This window comes from Anastrepha ludens, chromosome 3 (assembly GCF_028408465.1).
Source record: "Anastrepha ludens isolate Willacy chromosome 3, idAnaLude1.1, whole genome shotgun sequence".
Taxonomy (NCBI): Eukaryota; Metazoa; Arthropoda; class Insecta; order Diptera; family Tephritidae; genus Anastrepha; species Anastrepha ludens.
The window spans coordinates 6,062,064-6,081,918 of NC_071499.1; the positions used below are offsets into that span (position 1 = coordinate 6,062,064).

Consider the following 19,855-nt stretch of genomic DNA (forward strand, 5'->3'; position numbering starts at 1 on the left):
AATTCATACATATTTCGCTAAAAATAAATCAATTCATATAAAACTCGAGATCTTATTTAGGTTAGGTTCGGTTAAATTGCTGCCCTAGCTTAGGGTACATTTAGACAAATATTGAAAATTCGTCCGTTGTGATGCCATACAGGGGAGAGGAGAAAGGAGAAGGGAAGGAAGAAAGAGCCTTGGGATTAGAGACGATGATGACCATGCATCTTACGATGACGCCGACGGTGGCTGATTTACGTTCCAAATTAGCCGCAACAAGCTACTGATGAACTTCACCAAATTTGTGATATTTAGACCTGCTATATCCGCAGGCGTAGCAAAAAAATTAGAGCCCAGATGTCTAAATCTTTGCCAGACGAGAGCAGGGCAGCTGAGAAGAAGGTGTTGAGATGATTCCACCTTGTCCTCAAGACAACTTCTGCAGAATGGACTTGAGGCAATCCCAAGTCTCTCCGCGTGAACACCTAACGGACAATGTCCGGTAAGGATACCCACCAAATTCGAGAGCAGGGGCTTTGTTAGCCCTGGGAGTTCCCTCGAGCGTCCCCGATCTACCCGTGGCCAGAAGGATCTTCCCTTGAGGAAATATGAGTAGAAAACGGTCCGCTCGGACCTAGCGTGAGTGTACAGTGATCCAGCACCATCGGGATGAACTCAAAATTTTTAAGAATGCTAGAGTGTCCGTTACTTAAGTCTAGCTTATGGCCCGAACACCTTAGTCTGATTTCGGCGTGTGCAGCGGTAGTTTTTCCTAGTTTTTTTTTTAAGAAGGTAACTTGCCCTTCGAGTTGACCTGTTGAATTCAGGCAGACATTTTGTCCTCTTGGCCAGAGCCTGTTGGAGACCCTGCAATTAGTGTTCAGAGACCACCTTCTCTGGGTTTCCGCGATTACGCTCCTTTCCTTGCACATTCATCCGCTTTCTCATTTCCTTCCACTCGCCCGATCTAACTTCTATGGACTTTTTTCTGTAAGGATACCTCAGAAATAAAGTCCATGAAACAAACCAAGCGACTATTTCAGCACTAAAAGAAAATATCGTTCGCGAGGTTAATGGCATACCGACGTTACTTCTCCAGCGACATATTGATCAACATTTATAGAAATAATTTTGACGAAAGCTTCTGCTACCTCGGCTGTACTATCACGACAGATGGCGGAGCTGATAAAGATGTCAACTGCAGGGTAAAGAAAGCAAGGACGGCATTCAGGCGAATGTATAGAGAGTGGGCGAGTTCGCAAATCTCCAGTCGCTCTAAACTACGAACATTCAGCTCATGTGTGAAGTCAGTATTTTTGTACGGAAGTGAAACATGGCTGGTATCTAACACCAACACACTGAGGCTAAAATCTTTCGTCAACGAATGCCTCCGCATTATCTGTAGAATATTCTGGCCAAACACCATCAGCAACGACGCACTGAAGAGATCAACGAATAAGAAACTCATCCTATGGCAAATCAAACGCAGGATGGCGATGAATAGGTCACATGCTTAGAAAGCTACCAGATAGCATCACGAGAATGGCATTGGACTGGAACCCGCAAGGGAGCAGAAGTCGCGGTCCGCCAAGTAATACTTCGTGAAGGTGAATGTTGCGCGAGCAAGCACATGCCGACATGTGATGTCGACGGGAAAACAACAGCCCAGAACCGTGTACGGTGGAAGAGTCTTGTCGAGGCACTTTGCTTCTGAGCGGAGTGAATAAGAATATAAAAAACAATTTTTAAGCCGAAGGCCCTGGCAGCCAGTGCTCCTTATTTGATGTAAAAATAATTGCTGTTCAGCCTCGTTTTAAATAAATAAATAAGTAAAATAATTTCTTTTTTGAAATAGAATTTACACTTATCTTCTTTGTGGTAGTTATTGAAATTATTATTTACCCCTTAAAATTCTTTTTTTATTCCCAACTCTGCCACCGGTCACACTGTATCATCAGCACCTAAGTTGAACGCCAGGAAGTGCGGCATTTCAGACGACACAGACAATTCGTCTTCGAACATTGAATGCAACAAATATCTATTTATTATCTCTTATTCGGTTATTACATTTTATCAGTGGCGTATTGTGAACATACACACAAACATATGTAGAAGTGCATAGATATGTGTGCTATGTTTTGTGTTGGCGACTTATTGGTGAAAAGAAAGCAATAAAATGGAATAAAAATATGAGAGAAAAATTAAATAAAGAGTACGACTCGGTTAAAGTCATTCGATACCTACATTAAAATTTTAGTAATAAGAACAAAACCGACTAACAATACCAACAACAACATACATCCAATATGAAGAAGTGATATATAACACTACTAAGTGTTGGGTGTCGCCACGTCGCTGTTTAGCGCCTTCTTACACATTTTTATGCATTTGTGCAGATATGTTTGTGTGTGCGTTTATGTATTTAGTTTTTATTTACTTACGCTTAATCTCTACACAATACCATAAGCTATGTTGATACTTTTGCGGGCATGTACGATAAGAATTTCAACCGCTAGAAGGCGGTCTCGCCATCCACCTTTAAGCCACACAGGCCTGGGACTAATTTGTTTCTTTTTTTTGGTACCATTTGGACATATTTCTAAAAGAATTAAGTCTTTTTTTAATTTTACTTGCATGGCTTATATTCACCATGAAAATTTGATACATGAATGACCTGTGCTGCTTGCCCCATCTCTCCCGAGTGCTTTTGCTTTATCTCCACTCGAATTATTTGCGGTAAACTATGTAAACTGAGGCGTACCTGATAAATGCCTGCCCGGCCGGCTTACCTACTTCGTTTTATCTTCTGGCGTTGCCAAGGAGTAAAAACTTGTGGACCACCCTCGCCGGAGTTTGTACTTACGAGCATGAGCATTCAGACCCACTACAGCCAAATTTCTAACTAAATTTTTGTTACAAATTTACATGAGATACCCACACAGTGAGTCGGTCGACTAAATTGATAAAAAGTTAGCTGCCTTGATTGGGAGAAGTAATTAAAAATTGATATGATAAGGTAATCTGGGTCACACAAGCGGAAGAGAACAGAAGTCTCTGATGAATTTTGGTTAGAGTATATTTTATATCAAAGGCAGGTGATTACTAAAAAAAAACAATAATAATAATAAAAGCTACTTAATAAAATTATAGAAAAACTACTTGGAAAGTATCAGTAGAAGAAAAATTTCTTAACAAAAAACTGATTAAGTGACTGTGAAATTTGGTTTTTTTTTTTTTGTCGGAAGAACTAGTAAGAACAGCACTCAGACACCATTAAGTCCATTGTGCTGCACTCGGACTCCCTTATAATTTTTTTTAAATCTTCCCGACCTCCGAAGAAATCTGAGTAGAACTTGTGCTGCCAAGGAGCCAAGGTGGTCGCTTCTTAACACATGCGTGCCAAAGACCTCAAGCCTGATTCGAGCGAAGGCGGGGCAGACGCACAGGAAGTGGTCCGCCGTCTCATCCTCCTCTTCACAAGCTGGGCAGCGATAAACTTGCAAAATGGCGAAGATATCGTGATGTTGCAAATCGAAGCTACGCTATCAACAGCTTGATCTCCAGGTTGATGGAAATGCTGAAGAGTCGTTATGTAACGGACACCGGACAGATTCTAGTACTAACAGAGATTGACTGGTTTGCCTCCAGACGTATTACTCAACATCAAGGTTCCAAGAGAAGCAACCGTTCGGATAAGAGGAGATTTTAATTAGAGAGTAGAAAAAAGGGCCGGCAGTTCCCCGCTATGCGACTGTGACCGGAAACTCAAATGAGCCTAATATCGAAGTATTCGGATGCAATCTGTACTGGTATAGTAAATAAAGTTAGTGATCGATTGCGGAGTACCGAGCGAGTCTCTGATCCATAACGCAGGTTCTTTGAACAATGAGCATTACCTTGATTAAAATATTTTTTACAATTTCAAATACTAAAAATAATACTGGTTTCCTAGGTACCCAACTAGAACTTATCGCTCGATTTCTAGAAGAGTCCAATAGCGCAAAAACTATTTTTTATATAAGATGTGGTAAAGATGTGATCGCCAGGTACTCTATTGTGATGTGTAAGAGACTCCGAGCGCTGCCATTGGCAGCAGAAATGAATGTATTTATTTTTACTTTATTTTAAATAATTAATAGAAGACTTTTAAGCTGGTTTTTTGATATTTTGATTTCTTTGATGTATGTATGTACACATTCATGCTCTTGAACAAATTTGTACCTCTTATATGCAAGCATTAATAAATTTGTATAGTATTTTTGTGCGTCAGCGAATTGTAGATATGTACATATACACGTAATCACTGATCAGACACGCGTGCCAACTCAATCGAACGACCAAACTGATCCTCTGATCTACTGTTCAACGATCAATCATCGATTCGAAGGTGGAGTAGCGACTTTTTTAACAGTAATTGCTGCAATTTGTCATGGAATTCGCTCACTACGCTTGCATATACAATATGCGTGCAAACATACACACATAATAGTTAGATATGAACTTGTGTACTTATGCATGCATGTATGTAGCTTTACACGAATAAACATTCCCTGCAAGGAAATTCGATTTGGTGCGTAACAACGGTTAGGGCACTTTTCATATTTTTTCCATATAAGGAACTAGTGAGTTAATTTTACATGGCGTTATCCCTACCGCATCCCTTATTCGAAAGCTCGGAGCTATCACAAACTGCAACAAAAGTGTGTTACGATTTTGGGATAGTACTGAATTAGTTAAATTCGACAAATTACCTGCTTACGAGCGTTAAATAGAGAGTATTTCAAAAGTGACGTTCAGGTGTTAGTAGTGAATAATTCCCAGACGGTATCCTATTTTGTGCTTTGTTATTACTTACTCAATGCTTGAAACTAAATTAGCTCGGTGAAGAACGTACTATTTTTGCAGCAAAAATTTTGATGTTTAAGAAATCAACTTTCAGATACAATAGTCGTTACCAGGCGGACTGATTTCTTTCAATTTAATCGACAATGTCGTGAATGAAAACTTGGCAGTAAATTCTGTAAACTAAATTTTTATATTTAATTAATATACCTGGAATGCCACCACACAATCCGCGATAGACGATTGGTTCCCCGATAATTTTGCTTAGTAATCAAAACCCACTCAGATTCCAATTTTAACGGAGAGTTTAAGGGAGAAATCCTTCTGCTATCACATGTTCAAACGACTTCAATTTCCAATTCAGTTAGCGAATTTAATCAGTAAGTCACAGTCTGCAGAAAAATTCGGTCGAGCACAACGAGCAGGACATGGTAGCAGTTTCGGGCAGTTAACACCGTATTTCTCCGAACTTCGAACAGATCTCTCTATCCGCAAACTAGAGTTTGAGGGTCGTGCTAGGGCAATCTTTCAGGATTGGATCGTGAGGAAAATCTTCACCGAAGCTTGCACCTTTGCCAATTAATCTATCTCCTTTAAACTGCCGACACTAGCAGTGTGTTTTTCAAGCAGAATACTTAGGGAACGCGGGAGCGAGGGAAGGTATTAACATTTTCTCCGTTAGTCAAGCCGCGATTAAGGCTCTGACCACACCATAGTGCAGAACGAAATTAGTAAAATCCTGTAAGAAGGAGATCAAATCTATTTCGTGTGCAGGTAAAATTAAACATAGAAAAATAGAGCGAAATGAAATTGCTGATGAGCTTGCCAGAAAGAGGACTGAATTGGTCTTAGAGACCTCCTACCAGGTCATCGATCACCCCCGGAGAGTTGTTAAAGGGAAACTGCACAAATATTTCACAGGAAAGCGCAGAAAAGATGGAGCTCCATTTCTTCATGTGATATTTCGAAAACCCTTTGGCCCCAATACGATATACGAAGAACTCAGAAAGTCCTTTGGACTCCTCGCCATTCAATTTCCAAACTCGTAGCTGGGTTTACCGGTCACTGGATTATCGGAAAAGCTAGGGTTACCATTTAACCCCCATTGCAGAAGCTGTGGAGATCTTTCAGAGAAGGAGACTGTAGAGCAGTTTCTCTGTAAATGTTCGGGTTGGGCAGCTAGACGACTAAGGTCACTGGGTCCAATCAATCTCCTCCATTATATCAACAGCTCTAACCAGCTGTAGATATCTGCCTGTTAGAGGTCTCATAATGCCCTTTAGTGCTACTTGAGAAGTGCCAAACCGGCACTTTAACCATTTCACCTACCTACCTACAACGAGCACTGACTCAGCATATCCTTACCCACCCATGGGGAGAGGAATTGCTTATCACGAGTGGTCCTGGCAGTCCTTTCGTAGGCTATTCCGTCAAAACGAACAATATCCTGTACGAACGCTAATGGATATTTAGTTATTCCTACAGTTACTGGTAAAGGGGAAACGAAGCATTGTATAACCTAGCCCAAAAGGGCTGCGATTTACCACCTTCGGTCCCTCCAGTGAACAAAAAATAATTTCATCTTTCACGCTTGTCAAGTAAACAAATTCACAATTTTACACGATAATAAGCACCGAAATGAGTCAGCAGTACAAAGGTTGCTGAAAAAATGTTCTATCATTCTAGAAATTGTTTTTTTCGATAATGGGAAAAAGACTGGCAGACCACAAACTGGACGTTCTGTTGAGAATATTGCTGCTGTAGAGTTGCGGTAGTGTTGCTGAACAACCTTCAACATCGATACAATTAGACTTTCATGAATCGACTGCTTGGCGCATTTTATATATAGACGTAGGCGTACTCGTAGTAGACATTTAAATGATGTAAGGGTCTGAAAGATGTTACATTTTGACTTGTTTTGCTTTAAGGGCTTAGGGGTAGTCGAGGCCCGAAAAAATGGTGAATTTCAATAATCAAGTGCTTTATTTTACAAAAATAAAAACACAACATTAGTAAATCATGTCCCGATTTGACTTTAGCAAAATTTGAAATAAAAAAATGTATAATTATAAAAGTTATCGCTGTTTTTGTGGAGCCCGTGTCTCCAGAAGTCCCTTACGGTGATCATCACAAGTCCTTGGAGATTACTCTGAAATCAATCGGACAAGAGAAATTAGTTTTATTAGTAGATAATCTTGTGCCTTATCGAATCTTTTTTTTCAAAATTAACAATATGGAGGCCTCAGGAAATATTTTTCAGATTTTCGATAAAAAAAAACCGTCAAATAATTGTTCAGAAAAAATCAAAATTTTTGAAAAAAAACCTTTGATCAAGCACGAGTTTTTTATGTTTTTCAATAAATAAATTTCAATTTTATTGAAACCTACCAAGCGGTTTTTAAGTTACAGTGATCACCAGTTCAAAAAACATAGTTTTGAGAAAAACGCATTTAAAGTTTTGCAATCGGTTGCTTGCAGCTGCTGCTGGCTATTTGCTCTCGAACGCTCCGTAGCACACGAGCGCCTTTTGTTAATTGCTGAATAATCCAAAGTATTTGTTGTATTAACTTCAAATTTTCACACAATATTTTTAAGATATTATACTTTAAGAAAGTGCAAAAAAACAAACAAAATTCTGACTACCCCTAACCCCTTACCCCAGCATATAGGTGAGTCTTTGGAAAGACCTTTACAACTGTCTTAATACACCAAAATTTAAAGCAATGGCGTGCAATTCATAACGTCTTGAGTTCTAATCGTACATCTCGCATATTTTTTAATTTTTGTGGCCCAAATGGAGAAGAATTTAAATTTAGTTGGTGTTCCCAACACTTAGTCGGTACATAAGTACAGTACGGAAGAATAGGCTAGGGCACTCTGTTAAGATTTCTTATTCATACTAGATGTGTAATTTCTTTCAGCAGTACGAGTTGTTTGTTAGTCATTTGTAAATATTTGTCAACTAGTCGCAATAAAAAAACGGAATCACTTCGAGTCTTTCCTATGGGGTGTACACCTATTGCGGTGCGTTAGGGTGTGTACTAATGTGGCATGGAGCAAGGGCTGCGAAATTATCCGATAACCATACAAATATTGACTCAAACTATTGCAAATAAATAAACATGTATGCAAACAAACAATCTTTTACAAATACATACACGCATTCACATAAAATTATACTTATAAGTGTAATTGTATATAAAAGCAAATATTGTCACATGGAAGGCTTAGGTAATTAAAAAGCAAATAAATAAATGATGGCAATTGAACTCGTTTAGTCGTTGAAGTTAAATAAAATGGGTAAGAAGACAAAACCATTTCACGATTTTAATGTAAATATTACCTTTATATCCTTAGGTACACAAATGTATGGGATTGCTTATGGACATGTGTACATACATACATACTCGTGAACCCTCAACTCAAATTTAACTATTTTTAGCTGGCCGCTGTAACAGAGTGAATTTCTATGCACTTTCGAGTTTCAGTTTGTTCGGGGTTCAATACTCCGTGTGGATATGAAACATCAACTGGTGAGCGAAATTTTTGATGTGAGACATCTCTGGCTTCATTGAGAACCAGATTGAACTATCATCTAACGCCATTAAGCTGCAAAGCCGACCGAACGTAAAGGCAATGTTCGTTACTGTGCCAGCTGTTGTTTTGCTTGCGAATACGAATACAAATACGAAAACGAATGTGGGTAGCGATATATGAATACTAGTATGAATAAAAGATACGAATGTGTATGTATGTGAATACCAATATATTGTAAATACGGAAAGGAAAGTGAGTACTATTTTAATACCAACTGACGGGGTCACCCTCAGTGGATGAGCTCTTGGCCTCCAGCCAAGAAACAGTTGAGGGCAAAGCTGTGGGCCACAGTACGCCAACAACTATAAATGAACCAACAACATCCGCTAAAGCCATGGGGCAAAAGCGTGGCAATAAAGGTCCCTCGAGGTATAAACTTTACCAGAGCTATCTCGCTATCCTTGGCAGGATTCGGAAAAACGAGACCGAAGGTAAAGTTCATCCCAAAGATGAGACCGACAAGGCAAGATGCCAAAAGGTGGTTGATGAATACTTGGCATTCCAAGCCGCCAACAGGACAGATGCCAAAAAACGAAACCGCTCGCATGACGAAACTGGGAAGGTAACAAAGAAGCACAAGATATCGGATCAGGGTGCAGTTGCCTCCAAACCTATCAAGCGATTTAGTGAGGTGGCACGGGACCATCTCCAAATGACATTGGTAGACGAAACCTCTAACCGCGGAAAACCAGTGCTTGACAAATGGTCAGAGATTGAGGCACGGTTGTCTCGCATAGTCGTTGACCATGTCATGGCGAACCCGGAGGGCCAAACACCAGGTTTCGACTCGGTGGAGGTAGTCCGCGGCTACCGTGTCATTAAATGCGATGACCAATTCTCACTGCATTTCTTGACAAATGTGATTGGTAAAATCCAGCACAGCTGGGAAGGCTTGAAACTCAAGCTAATTCCGGCTAGCGAGATTCCACGAAGGCCGAGGGCTCGCATCTGAGTATCAAACATCCCCTACCTTCAGGCGCATAATCGCTCGGTGCCGATGACCGATTGGTCGATCATCAAAGCGGAGGCTCCGCAAAGGCACAGCAGGTCATTCCTTCTAATTACAGAAGAGAGTCTGGAACCACTGGAGAAAGTGGGAAACAAACTTCAGTTTGGGATCAGGAAGACCCAGCTGAAGATATTCCGTTCTGCAAACCCGGAAGAGGAGCGGGATGAGGTCGATGGTGCCAACGAACTGCTGACTGGCATGCAGCTAGATGACACCGAGTCCGAAAAAGGAAACCAGTAAACATGGGTTTAAAGGTTGTCCAAATCAATCTGCAGCATTCACGGTGTGCAACGGACAACCTAACCGTTCTCCTGGTGGAGGAGGACGTGGACATCGCACTAATTCAGGAACCCTGAGTGCGGAGCACCGAGGTGAAAGGGTTCACTGGGAAAACCTACAATATCTACTATAAACGGATAGAAGGTAATCCCAGAACATGTATTGTAGCTAAAAAACATTTAAACACATTTTTAATTCCATTGTATAGTTCACAGGATGTGACGGCTGTTGAGGTGGAAGCCACTGACGGAGTCAGAATTACGCTTGCCTCTATATACATGGCACATGAAAGACCAGCACCGCCTGAGGAGGCTTGTAAACTTGGGCAGGAAAACCCGAACAAAACCCTGCTTCTCGGATGCGATGCCAATGCAAGGCATGCTCTATGGGGAAGCTCCGAAACAAACGACCGAGGTGAGTCTCTTTATGATTTCATAATTAACACTAACTTGTCGGTATGTAACAGGGGTAACACTCCCACTTTTACCTTTCCAAGTACGGAGTACTTCAGGGGATGGGAGGAAGTGATCGATGTTACCCTAATGTCTGAAAACAGCTCAGTAAGGTTAGACAATTGGAGGGTCTCTGATAAAAGGTCTTTTTCGGATCACAGCTGGATCCTGTACGATCTGGATCTTAATGTTGATCCGCCCTTACCGTATAGAAATCCACTAAGAACCAACTGGAAAAGGTTCAGAAACATAGTCAATAAAAGGATAGGAGAGATTCCCATCCACAAAATCACTCACACCGAAAACCTTGAGAGTAGGGTCACAACACTGGAGAAGGCATTTAGTAGGGCCTACAAAACGTCCTGCCCCATAAAATTTAGTAAAAAATCCCATCCCCCTTGGTGGAGCAGTGAGCTCTCAAAACTAAGGGAAAAATCTAGATGAACGTTTAACCTCAGCTACTCGACAGGAAATTGGCAATTGTACAAAGAGAGTCGGAGACAGTACAAGAAGGCAATTAGGGCCGCCAAGAAAGAGAGCATTTTGAAGCAGATCTCCCCTTCCTTCTCTGGAGCTGGAGCGAATTCTGTTCGTCAATCGAATCCACCAGGGATTCTGCCAGGCTTAGCCGTGTTCTGTCCAAAGATCATTCAATGGCTTCTTGGGTCAAGAAACCTGATGGTACTTGGACAGCTACGACAGAGGAATCGCTAGAACTTCTGCTAAACACGCATTTCCCGGGGTGCAGCGTCCACGAAAGTGGGAGGGGAAGTATCAGGCGGAGCCAATATAATCCACAGCACCTTGCAAAAGAAATAATTACAAAGGAGAAAGTTGCATGGGCAATCTTTTTCACCTTTTAAATCTCCGGGGCCAGATGGGATCATCCCAAAGATGTTACAGGAAACCTTGGACTGTATCCTACCATGGCTAGAGGAAATTTTTACAGCGTGTTTAAACCTAGGTCATATTCCAGATAGTTGGAAACTAGTCAAGGTCGTCTTCATTCCAAAAATAGGCAGGAGGGGACATGAATCAGCGAAGGACTATAGGCCAATCAGTCTTTCGTCTTTCCTGTTAAAAACCTTTGAAAGACTTTTGGATATATATCTTAGAAGCTCTTTGGAGAGCTCTGGTATATCTACTGCACAACATGCGTACCTTAAAGGCAAATCTACGGAGACAGCGCTTCATGAGGTAATCCGAACAATAGAGGGCTCTCTAGAGAACAAACATTATACCATGGCGGCATTCTTGGATATAGAAGGCGCCTTTAACAATGTTAGTACAGATGCGATCCAACGGGCGTTGATAGACTTAGAGGTGGACAATTGCATCAGTAATTGGGTCATCTCTATGCTAGAAACCAGGATCATCAAAGCTAATATGGGTAATATCAGTATAACCAAGAAGGTCCACAGAGGCACCCCACAGGGGGGAGTACTGTCTCCACTTCTCTGGTTATGCGTTATTAGCAAAATCTTAATAAAACTTAATAGAGGTGGGGTAAAAGCGGTGGCGGTGGAAGGACAGACTGTTAACTCTGGGCCAACCGCTGTTCGAGAATCTCGAACAACTATCTGGCTTAGACGTTAACAACCTAATAAGGTTCCTTAACCGCACAGACTGGATATAGTTATGCTGTAAAAAACCGTTAAACTAGTTGGCAACGAGGATGTGGCAACAAAATGGCGCGAAAGCGCTAGTTGGATTCTGGAAGAATCACCACTTTAACCAACCAACGGCATGCCAGCTCTGCACACCGCAGGGCGGCGTCCTCTCGCCTCTCCTTTGGCTAGTAGCTGTAGATGAAGCCTTAATTCGCTTAAACAGGGGTGGGGTAAAGGTGGTAACATATGCCGATGACTTGGTCCTAATGGTCTCAGGTCCCTTCCCATCAGTAATGGCTGAAATTTTGGAAGGTGCACTGGCTACACTCAGCAAATGGGCCGCCAGTTGCGGTCTCAGAGTCAACTCTGACAAAACGGAGTTGATGCTATTCACCAGAAAATATAAGCCCCCACCTTTTAAGCTTCCTAGACTTAACAACCAATGTCTTACACTTTCATCGGAAGTCAAGTATCTTGGTGTAATACTTGACCCCAAGCTCCACTGGAAGCTGCACATAGAAAATCGAGTTAAGAAGGCCAATATAGCCTTCTACGCCTGTAAATCTATGTTCGGCAAAAAATGGGGTCTCAAGCCTCGTGTCGTACTTTGGATGTACAACTTAGTGGTTCTGCCAATTTTGACATACGGTTGCCTAGTTTGATGGGTAGCTCTTCGGAAGGGCTACAACTCCACTAAATTAGAGAGAGTGCAGAGAACTGCATATGTGGGCATCACTGGGGCCTGTAGAACATGGCCCACCGCTGCGCTCAACGTTATTCTCCACTTAATTCCTGTGGATCTGCAGGTTAAATACATTGCTGCTCAGAGTGCTATTAGGCTGAAGGAGTTTGGCCTTTGGAAACAACTTCCTGTAGGACATAGCAACATTTTGAAGCAGATCTCCCCTTCCTTCTCTGATATTCACACCAACTTCTCCATCCGCAAACTGTGCTTTGAGGGTTGTGCTAGGGCTATCTTTCCGAGCAGGCAAGACTGGAAAGAGGGGAGAGTTGGTGCGTATATAGATGCCTCTGTTTTCACTGACGGATCCAAAATGGAGTCTGGAGTGGGAGCGGGGGTCTACTCTCAATCAGCCTGCATCTCGGTCTCCTTTAAACTGCCGGAGACAAGCAGCGTCTTTCAAGCAGAGGTCTTCGCGATCCTGCAGGCATGCAAAATGCTTCGGGATCGCTGTTGGGAGGGAGACATTAATATTTTTTCCGATAGTCAAGCTGCAATCAAGGCACTGTCGTCGCCATATTGCAGCTCTCTTCTCGTGAACTCCTGCAAGGAGGAACTTAAACGTCTCGGACGTGCAGGAAACATTTCCCTCATCTGGGTTCCTGGGCACAGGAATATAGAGGGAAATGAAATTGCCGATGAGCTTGCCAGGAAGGGGGCGGCAGAACCGGATCCAGCTGCCCCCTTCTCAGACATCGTTATCCCCTTGGCCGTCGTTAAAGGGAAACTACACAACTTCTTTCTAAAGAAAGCGCAAGACAGATGGAGATCTGTTTCATCGTGCGCCATTTCAAAAGCACTGTGGCCTCAATACGATATAAACAGAACGCTTAAGGTGATGGGAACCCCCCGCCATTCAATTTCCAAACTCATTGCGGTGATCACGGGTCACTGGGTGATCGGCACTCATGCGGAGAAGCTTGGAATTCCGTACAACCCCCATTGCAGAAGCTGTGGGGATCCAGCAGAGAAAGAGACTGTGGAACACTTTCTCTGCAAATGTCCGGCTCTGGCGGCTAGGCGCTTGAGATTCCTCAGCGTCCCCTTTGGGGATGACTTGATGAAATTCTCCAGCCTAGATCCCTTTTCTCTCCTCCGCTACATCAACAGCACTGGATGGCTGTAGACGGTTTATCTCCTCCCTAAATCCTATCACAGGTAGTGGTCCACATTATGGTATCAAAACGGTACGTAAGTGCTACTTGTAGTGTACCTGGGGTACTCTTGCCATCTTACCTACCTACCTACCTATTTCCTAAATCAAAACCATCTTTTCTGATGCAGCGTATTTTCATCTGGACGGCTATGTTACAAGCAAAACTGCTGTATGTAGATAGAAAAACCCGCAAGTGATCGTCGAGCATCAAATGCATCTTCTGAAAGTGACAGTTTGGTATGGGTTCGGAAGTGCATCATTGCTAGCATCATTGATCTATTTTTCTTTAAAACTACTGCGGGAAGCTGGGGCTTAAAGCCTAAACTCGCTACAGGGACATGATAAAAACTTGTTTGTCCGATGTCGTGAGAGCAATTCATAAGCGATTCATGTTCTTAAGATGAATACGAAGCCAGCCCATGATGAATGAAATCGTGTTCCATAAAAACTGGAAATGTTTGCTCTTTCGCATAAATAAAGATTATAATGAAAAATTTAACTTTTTTCATTTTTTTTTTTCTTTTTTCATTTTTAAAAAGAAGCTTCTGGGGACCGCTTTGTATGTACATAAATAAATATTGTATGACTCCGTTTGTCGTACATTTTCAAACACTTGACAACTGCTTGCAGCATTAGTACTTTAAATATAATTTTGTCACATGAATTATCAGACCCTAGAGTTTCCGCTGCTGCTCAGAGTTTTTTAACAGACTCAACGAGGGGGCGAACCCTTTATTTTTTAATCTTTACGCTAAAAGCATCATTAGCCGATCAACAAACTTTAGAAATGTTTTACGTGTTCTCACATACACAATTTTTTTGCCAGCTATCCGTAAATATGTCAGAGAAAAAATACACACAGCTGGGCTCTTGTTTCGTGTTACACATCATCATCATTGTTTCCGGGAATCATTAACGGGACATAGAATGGAACACGAGCAACACATACGCACCATCTTATCCAATTACTAGATAACACCTTCACCTGCTTCCAGCTTAACCTGAGTTGAGCCGTCTCGCGATTCACAGTTTTTTTCCAGGTTTTCCTTGTTCCTTGGCTTGCCAGGCGCTCTTCCTCTCGCTGTGAGTGGGTTCCATTCCATTGCCTTCTTCGCTATGTTACCGGCTTCTTTGCGTAGAGCGTGACCAATTCACTTCCATTTCTGTCTTCTAATCAAAATATCTAGCGGCTCCATGTTTGATTTTTCGAGCAATTACCTCACGTAGAGGAGAACCGTGATCATTGAGGCGGTTCCTCCTTGGCGAGACTTCATCATTGCACATTCGACCGGGTTAACCTCTGCGATTATTCCTCACCTGAATAAATAGTGCGTTAATATTTGGTAGTTCGGAATGGAAAAGGGGCTCTAAAATTTTACACCCCGGGGCAGAAACACTTGAATTAACAAAGTGTATTGAGAACTGGGGAAAAAACGCAATTGATACCAAAGAAGTGGTCACTTGCAGCAAAATGCAAGTTTAATAGGCTCTATAATCGTAATGTCTGGCTGGTATAGGTAGTAGACCACCTACCATCTAAAGAATAGATAATCGGTATAGAAGATTCGAGTAGTGAAATAATTTTTTGGATCCCAAATGTAAGCATAATTGGCAAATAAATGTTCTTTGAGAAAAGCCTAAAACTCGATGACCATGCCAAGTATTCAACGCTTTTCATAACTTTATACTAACTTAAGCTGCAATTAGTGCTGCCGTACTTTAGCCATAACCGTAGCCAAAGCAATCAGCTGATCAAACTGATGGGCATTATGGTAAACGATTATAGGTGGCCCACAATAATATATTTAATTATAATCTATTTATTCTAGTTAATTTTTTCCCCGTAACCGTAAGCCGCTATGAAATGCATTATATTTGTTTTGATATTTGCGATACAAATTTTAACATTAGAAATGCTGCATCCAATATTACATGGTATTATGGCTGCGGCAACACTAATTGCAGCTTTATACTTGAAAGCGGTAGACGCCAAGCAAAAGAGTTCCAAAATTTCAACATAACGTCGTTATTAGAAATTAATATATTAATTTAGCGAAAAAGAAATCCATTATTTGCGCAAATTGTTTAAAACTGTTTTACTGCATATACTCGTATAATGCACCTGAGGCACAGGATAAAAAAAAAAATAAAAAATAAAAAAAAGTAATATTAAATCTAAGCAGGTATCCATTTATCTCAAGTCTCTGAATTCTTCTTATTCATTTAATTTTGGTTGAATTAAAAAAACTTTTGACGTAATAGCTTACAATTCACCAACACACACCAACGAAGAAACAACAAAATTGTTATTATTCAAACTCAGTGTCAGTCGCGGGCATAGAAAATTGTCGCTAAGTCGCTTTTATTGAACAATTAATTACACTACCCTCACAGCTGCTCCGCGTTGCGTATACGCAATTGAGAGGCACACCGAGTGAGGGTAACATTGGAAGTTGTAGTGGATCCAATACAAACCTTTTTCTTATAGATGCTGATTTCAAATTTCTTAAGTAACGCCGTAATATAATTTTATGTAGCTAATGGTGTATGCACAATTTTTTTATTATATTAATTTTTTCTTGTATTTTTTTTCGATTTTTCGACCTGATTTCGTTTCGATTTATTCTGAACAATTTTATAGCGCCAAAATTCGTAAATAATTCGCTCCTTTGTTACTGTGTTTGTATTCGTATTATTATTACTCTTTTTTCTTTTTCAGTGAAAACTTCGATGAATTCTTTAACTGCACACCTTGCATAGCATACGCATTAGCTTACGTTAGCCTAGCCGTCGTCGGTGTGGAAGTCGCAGTCGTACAACTTTACTTTGCTGTAACTCGTAGAAAATTTGTTGTTGTTGCTTAAACACCTTTTGCTTACTGCGATTGTTTGCTTGCAAACGCTTTCGACTTCGGCTTGGGTTATCGATAAAATTGACACTGTAGTTGCAATTGCTGCGTTGGCCTTTGAGTTCGATTTCGCTATTGTTGCTGTTTTTGTTTGCTTTGCATATATCGCGCGCGCGCATTTTTCGCATACGCTCTGTGAACAAGAATAATACTCAGTGGTTGCTCGTTTCCCGAACGCCGCGACGCGATACACCGTGCAAAGCACTGTCGCCGCACTAACCAACGACAACGTCGTCGTAAGCGCCTGCGTCGTCGGTGCTTATGTTTAACTTCGTTAGTCTATTTCGCTTTGTTTCGTTTACTTTGATTCTTGCCAATCGGTCGTTCGCTTTGTACGCTCACTTCTTTTTGCAATAAGTGGGTTGTTATGATTTTACAACCTACGCTCTTTAATATTTCTCCTTAACGATGCGTTGCACTTTGAATACACGGATAAGTAACGCGTGTGACTTTTCGACCCACACACTCGTAGCCTCAACCGCTAATGCAAAAGTTCTGTTCGCAACACAGTGGGATAGCTCAAACAAAACAAAAAAACAGAAACAATCTCCGGCTACCAATCCGTAAACATTAATTCGATACAGCGCGAATTGGCAAGTTCTTGATTTGTGCTCGTAAATGATACAGAAATAATTTCGCACTAAGAATATACAACAAATGCACAAGACAAAGCGAACAGGCACCACAGCAAATTGGCGCACTTACGGCACTACTAACGTTGGTAAGCACGGTCTTGGACAAACTGAAGTTGTGGCGAGACACAGTTGTCAGCAAGCTAAGCGGCCAGCCAGCTGCTCTGCTGTCCAGTCGAGGTGATCGCACGGCTCGGTGCGGCATCATAGAACGCGTGCGATCACTCGCGTGTGATAGACCGCTTCGTCGCACAACGCGCAACGCGCTCACCAACACTCGCACGCCAACCGTTGTCGTATTTCAATTCATATCGTTTCGCTTGAGTGGCGCCAGCACAAAACAAAGCAACACAATCCGTAAAGAGGTATTTTGTATGTGTGCATGTACATACATATCTAGCAGAAGCGGTCGCTGCGACTGTAACGTGACTGCGACAACTCTCAGAATATCAAAACAAAAAGTATAAATACTTAGCTGCTCATTTAGTATATTTTAGCTTGGTCGATTTGATTTAGTTTGACGTAAATATGTATGTAACAACTAGCATTTCTTTCCTAGAGTCATGCGTACTTTTCGTTAGAAGCAGCAGCGGTGACAGCATCAATGATTCGCGCTAAGCTCGCCCAACTCGTGCGGTACACCGCTGTGAGCGTAGCGGTGCGACATTTATTTATATTTTTATTCGTCTCATAGAGAACGCAATTTTTGTACGTCCATGCTCTGATTGAACACCCGCACAAGCATTGCCGGCACATACAAATGGATGTACAATTATCATGAAACCATCACATTCATCAGCCGATATTATCAGTGCGGAACTATTCGAGCGCACTGGCCAGCTTTTGCGCATTGCATTAATGTTCAATTAATTAATTTAAATGTTTCGAAAGATCCCGAGCCCTGAAAGGAATTGGGTAGATCGTAAGACTGGGTATTAGCCCATGTGTCCATCTGCTTTATGGCGATCTGTTCCACCGGTCTTGCCAGTGGGCGATGTAACTACGCTTTTCTTCTTCTGCAATATTTTTACGACTTGCTCTACCGTCGGGCTCGGATAGCCTTAAACACATTCTTTGCATTTCTTTCGCCAAAATGTCTACGGGGACTAGACCGGCTATAACGAAGGAAACACTGTCCGAAATTGTACCGAAGCCGCAGATAGTCCGCGAAGCGCTAAGCCGATAGACGACTATCAGTTGTTTTGTGTAGCTATTTATGTTCAGTGCATCAGCCTTGATCGGTGCGGCATATAAGAGAACCGAGCTGACTACCCTGCTATATAGTATTCTTTTGCTATGGCTAGGTCCGCTATTGTTTGGCATTATTCGCGACAGACAGGACTGCACACTCGATGCCTTCTTCGCAGCATATTTCAGGTGCGTTTTGATGTTTAAACGGTAATCAATCATCACTCCTAGGTATTTAATAGCGGGTTTTGAATTAGTAGTTACAGACCCAACATTTACATTTATAGCTTCTACTATCTTTCTGCTGCTTATTAGGACTACATCGGTCTTATACTCAGCTAATTCCAACTGCATAGACCTTAGCCTTGATCCTGCTTACTGATTCGCTGGCGATCCTCTCAATTTCGCGGATTTGCTTTGCCACCATTACCACCGCGATGTCATCCGCGAATCCAATGACTTTAGTTCTAGGGGGCATATCCAGTCTTAGAACTCCGTCATACATTAAGTTCCATAGCAGTGGACTAAGAACTGATCCCTGAGGAACTCCTGCTGTCACGATATACTCCTCAGCGCCTTTGTGGCTTCTTAACCGTAGTTTACAGTCCGTGAAATACTATAGCTTGCAATTATTCTGATAATATAACTAGGCGACCCTATTTTTGCGAGGGTTTCCAGTATACGCTGCCAGCTAGCTGTGTTAAAAGCGTTTCTACCCCAGAGTAACCACAACGCATACTCTTTTCCCCCGCCGCGCCATCTTTTGTCTTGAATGGCTTCTGTTGCTAAATCTACCACGCATTTGATAGCATCCACTGTTGAGCGGGGTTTCCTGAAGCCAAACTGTTATATGACAGCTTCAGTCAGAAACTATGAGAGCTGTACAAAAAAAACCACTATAGTAAAAGAAAGGGAGCTGAACCTATTTACAACCAAAATAAATTAATCCTTTAATCCACGACCAATGCTTTTAAAACTTTAAACTTTTTGTCGCTTTATGTGTTCTCTCACCCAAATTTCAAACAGTTTGTTGCATATACAGTGTACTCTCTCCTAACGGACACTTCTCTTAAACGGGCATCTCTCATAACGGACGAATTTGTAACCGGCAACGGTTAAGAGAGAGTACACTGTATATACGAGTATATTGGGTATTTTTTCAAGAGCTTGAGAGCTTAAAATAATAATAGGACTATGAATAAGTTCGTGCGGTTTTACAACAGATGGCGTAACTTGGTTATTATTCCATCGATCCACATTTCCAAACATTCATTGGAGAGCTACTGTCGTAAGGCACAAACGTCAGTATAAGTTTTTTATTTGAAGCGTAAACAACAATATTTTTACCACACTTGAAAATGTCGAATTTCGTGCCAAATAATGTGTTTTTGCGGGGAATTCTTCTTCATTATTTTAATATGAAGAAAAAAGCAGCCGAAAGTCATCGTATCTTGGTGG

General features: G+C 41.5%; 1 protein-coding gene across 1 annotated transcript in view; it reads right to left on the reverse strand.

Annotated features, from left to right (window-relative positions):
- LOC128856932 (dorsal-ventral patterning protein Sog) overlaps positions 1-17,315 on the reverse strand; it is a 168,488-nt gene extending 151,173 nt beyond the window's left edge. Inside the window, exon 1 of the mRNA XM_054092385.1 lies at positions 16,145-17,315. The gene's annotated coding sequence lies outside the window, so the exon portion shown is untranslated. The remainder of the gene's footprint in view (positions 1-16,144) is intronic.
- Positions 17,316-19,855: the final 2,540 nt, after the last annotated feature.